Raw genomic sequence first — 5240 nt, forward strand, 5'->3', positions numbered from 1 at the left:
ATTATTATGATTCAATAAATGGCACTCCAAGTAGAAAATTTAGTTGAAATGAACATATTCCTAGAAAAATGCAAGTTATCAAAAAATCATAGAAAGACTGATTAGTTTTATAACTAATAAAGACATTTAATTCACAAGCTAACATTCCCACTAAAGTTATTCATGCCCAGGTGACTTCAACACTGAAAGAATTGGCTTCAATCATACACAAGCTATTTCAAGGATTAAAAAAAAGATATGTTTCAAAATTTATATATGAGGTTACCATATTGTTGGTAAAAAAAAAAAATGTCAAAAAAGAGCATAATGACATCAGCAAGATGTTAGAATAGAAAGTCCCAGCAGTAATCCTCCCATAAAAACATCAATATAGCAATGAAATACAGGCCAAAAAATAATAATAACCTTTTTGAGAATTCCAGAACCCAAATAAGAAGTTGCTGTACTCCAGGAAAGCACAAATCTGAGAACAGTTACACTGGAATCGGTAAGAAAGGCCATTTCAATTTACCCATGTCAACTCCAAGACAGTATAGGTCAGTACTGGGAGATAATGCCTTAGCTTATGACTTCTACTTTAAAGTAGAAAAAGAAAAGTAGAACATGTGTTTAATGTTCCAGCTTTGAGAGGGCTGCCCAAAGGATAGGTTTCTGTCTCATCTCATTTAAATTGCTGATTAAGCTGACATAGTTGGAAGCCTGTGGACCACTAACAAAAAAGAATGGTGAGCAGCTTGCTACATCTAGCATGATTTAGTACAATTGAGAGAAAGAAGGTGCACAACATGAGGCTTCTTCCTCAGGAGGGAGGGGGAGAATAGAATGTGTCCAGCATTCTGTATTCATGGAGAACTGTACGAGAAACTAGTAGAAGTCTTGCCTGAATCAAGGTGCTGATAGGGAAAAAGCATGGTGCCTGGGGCATCCAAAGAAAGTGGAGATGCTTGCTCCTTTAAAAATTGTGGTGTGAATAAAGACATCAGAAGGAGAAAAAGAATACAAATTAAAAGAAGAAAAAAGTTGGACTGACTGCTAGTTGATAAATTGAACAGAGACCCAGAGAAGTTACTTCTCCCCCAAGTGGTTTCACAGGCCCCCAGAATCTCTAGCCAGGCTGATTAGTGAAAGTCTTCCCCTGTATAAAGTCATTCCATAAAAACTAGAGATATGGCTTTTTTCCTCCATATTCACTGATCTCAGAACAAAGCTCTAAGACACATGAAAAAAAAAAAAACAGAAATATGACCCCAAACAAATAAACAAACAAAAAACTAACAACATGTCTACAATATGATCTTAAAGAAATGGAAGAATATAAGTTACCAGACACAGAATTCAAAATACCTGTCACAAATATGCTCTACAAGCTTGAGAAAACAATATGTGAATAAAATGAGAATATCAACAAAGATATATATATATATATATATATATATATATATATATATATAAAAATTTGGAGCTGAAAAATACTAAAATTGAACTGAAGATTTCTCTAGAGGAGTTCAACAATAAGTTTGATCAAGCAGAAAAAAAGAATTAGTGAACTTGAAAACAAGGCATTTGCAATTATCCAGTCAAAGGAATTTAAAAATAGAGAAAGAAAGAATTAATGAAAAAAAGTGAGGAAAAGCCAAAGGGCTTATGGGATACCATGAAGTTGAACGATATAAGCATTACAAGAGTTGAAGAAGGAAAGAAGAGATTAAAAGGGTCAAAAAATTTACATGAAGAACCAATGGCTGGGAGATTTCCAAATTTAAGAAAGGAAGTAGGTAAGCATCCATATTTGAGAATAATACCAATAAAAAAGAATCCAAAGAAATCCACAATGAGATACATTTTAATCAAATTGTCAAAATTCCAAGATAAAGAGATAATTTTGAATGTACCAAGAGAAAAGTAACTCATCAGATACAAAAGAACCCACATACATCAATCAGTAATTCATCAGTAACAATGCTGCATCTTAGAGGAGAGTGGTAACATTTAATTAAAACTGCTGAAAGCACAAAACTGCTGACTTAAAATAGTATACTCAGAAAAACTATTTTTGAAAAATGAAAGAGAGACAAAGATTTTTCAAGATAAACACAAGCTTAGGGATTTTATTACCACTAGAACTGCCTTAAAAGAAATGCAAAGGAGTAACTTCATTTGAAATGAAATGATGCTGAACAATAATACAAAAGCATGTGAAAGTATGAAGCTTGCTGGTTATGGTAAATATATAGGTAAATCAAAGTACTATAATATCATAACAGTGATGCATAAATTATTTTAATTCTTATATAGAAGCTAAAATACAAAAGTATAAAAATACAACTATTATAATATGTTAACACACAATATTATAGCTTGTGATTTGTGACATCAGGAATATAAAGTGTTGTGGAGGAGAAGTACAATTCTAGGGTATTTGCATGTGACTGAAGTATTATGAGGCTTCATATACTCATACATCATTCATATCACATCACTCATACTCATTCATATACATCATATTGTTATAACTATATGATGTCATATGATATAAGATGTCATATAACTATAAGATGTCATATGTAAGCCTTACAGTAACCATAAAAAAAAAAATACCTGTAGAAGATACATAAAAGAAACCAGAAAGGAGTCAAAGCATGTAACAACAAAAAATCAACAAACACATGTAAACAGAAGAGAGAAGACAAAGGAGAAATAAACTATAAGGTAGACAGGAAACAACAAAATGGCAATACCAAAATCTTATGGATCGTTAGTTACTTTAAATGTAAATAAACCCTGGGGCGCCTGGGTGGCTCAGTCGGCTAAGCGGCCGACCTCGGCTCAGGTCATGATCTCACAGTCTGTGAGTTTGAGCCCCGCGTCGGGCTCTGTGCTGACAGCTCGGAGCCTGGAGCCTGTTTCAGATTCTGTGTCTCCCTCTCTCTGACCCTCCCCTGTTCATGCTCTGTCTCTCTCCGTCTCAAAAATAAATAAACGTTAAAAAAAATGTAAATAAACCCTGTAATGAAAAGACATAAAGTTGTTGAATGGATGAGAAAACAAGATCTAACTATAAACTGTCTAGAAGAGCCAAATTTCAGATTTAAGAACACACACAGGCACGTTCCCCCAGCAGTTTCTGGACTGCTGGCTGAGCAGACATCTCTTCCTCACTGTAGAACATAGAGAGACGAGGCCCCTGGAGGACATGGTGTTTGAGACCCAGGGCTTGGTGACCACCAAGTCCATTGAGAATCCTCAGTGCACCAGAAATGACTACCCACACTGCAACAGCTTCAGATCCCAGGCCATTCGCTGCAAACTCGCACCTGCTTGCTGTCGTGCACCAGGCTTTCGCGGCTCCCACAACCCAGCTAGTGCCGCGGTGGCTGTCCTGGGGGTTTGAAATAATGGACAAAAGAAATGCTTAGAAGGAATTGACAGATAGGAATTGGGATCAAGAAACGAAGCAGGAAGAGGTGGGAACATTCTCAGCGGCCACTGAGGAAGTCTTGAAGATTAGAGCCATAAAGAAATCAAAGCATAGAAATGTTGGGTTTGAATCTGATAGTGGCGAAGCCTTTAAAGGTTTTAAGGGTTTGTTTGTACCTTCTGGAGGAGGAAGGTTGTCTGGATTTGGTAATGGTGCTGGAGAGAAGCCTCTGGAAGGACTGTCTACTGGTAGCAGCTCTTCTCTCAGTGCTGCAAGGGCAGCAACTGAGACCAAGGCAGCCTTTGGATTTGTTGTTGCAAATGGCTCTATCTCCTTGGTCGATAAAAATATTTTAAATGCCAAAACTACAGTCAGCAGGCCTCCTCCTCTGGCCTTAGCTGTAGTACAGCCTGCCACAGGAATGCCTATCACAAGCAGTTGGCTGCCTTAAACTGTTCTGTTCAGGATTGAATAGCGAAGCACGTGAATACAAACTCACTCTATGATCTGACGCCTATCTCTAAAGACTATGAGAAGTATTCAGCAGGTGTTGAACAACAACATAGGAGTAGTGGCAACAGGAATTCTGAAAGTGAAACTAACAAAATGTCAGTTGCAAGACAGACACCTTCCCTATTTGGGACAACAAAATTATAGCAAGAGTCAACATCTTTGTTTCACGGCAACAAAACTGAGGATACATCTTAAAAGAAGATTGAGAGGGTTTCTGTAAATAAAATGGACCCATCAGTAAAAGCAACAATTGCCTCATTTAATTTTGGCAAGAAAATGTATAGTTCTGTCTTGGGCTCATTAAACTTTAGCCCCCTGACTGGATTTTCATTTTCTTCTGGAAACTCCAGTTTATTTGGCAAAGATATTACCCATAATAAAACACCTTTTTCACCATTTTCCACAAAAACATCTGAGATACAAGCTGAAGGTGGCAGTAAGGAATGCAAAGGCAGAGATGAAGAAGTGAATGATGAGCTGCCCAAAGTACTAGTTACTGAAGTAAAAGAAGATGCTTTTTACTCCAAAAATTGTAAACTGTTTTATAGGAAAGACAATGAATTTAAAGAGAAAAGTGTGCATATTTTCCATTTAAAACCTATAACAAATCAGAAAATACATCTTTTAGTGTGGGCAGACACCGATTTAGGCAACATATTGCTGATTGTTCTGATTCCACCCAAGATGCCATGTACCTGAACAGGGAAAAACAACATACTTATTGTATGTGCTCCAAATCCACCCACAGATAAGAAGAATGCTACCATTCCTGTTACCATGTTAATTTGGGTAGAAATAAGCGAGGTTGCAGAAAAGTTACAAAAAATTTTACTGGAGAAAAAGTATGCCTGAATACACTTCGACTGAGGAACTGTTGCCAAGTTTCTGCTCCCACATGGCCCCCTAAATTTGTCAGTGTTTCTTCTCTTCTTACTTTGACATTCAAAGAACTTGTAGATAACTTAAAACTTTTGTGAGGAAGATTAATATGGCCAATAAAACCTTTAAATGTTAAGTGTCAAGAAACTGTATTCTCCCTTGTTAAGAACTGTCTAATGTGTAAAATACATTTGAACAAATTTTGGGGGAAGATTTTTAATGTTTGTTTATTAAACTGGCCACAAGTAATTTCTTAATAGTCTGAAATCAGGGTAAGGATTAGACTTCCAAAGGCTGTTCTGATCCATGGGTTTTGGGGTCTGCTGTCACTGCTGGCAAGGCTTTCCAACAGGCTCTGTGTCCAGAAGGAAACTTTCCTGTAGACTTCTGTCTGATGGGCTTGACTGATTTGGGAGAACAACACTCATTC

The 5240-nt window shown here is 36.8% G+C and overlaps 1 pseudogene; it reads left to right on the forward strand.

The window, feature by feature from the left end:
• The first annotated feature begins 3395 nt into the window (after positions 1-3395).
• On the forward strand, positions 3396-4783 carry LOC102959697 (annotated as a pseudogene).
• Positions 4784-5240: the final 457 nt, after the last annotated feature.

Source organism: Panthera tigris, chromosome X (assembly GCF_018350195.1).
Source record: "Panthera tigris isolate Pti1 chromosome X, P.tigris_Pti1_mat1.1, whole genome shotgun sequence".
NCBI classification, from domain to species: Eukaryota; Metazoa; Chordata; class Mammalia; order Carnivora; family Felidae; genus Panthera; species Panthera tigris.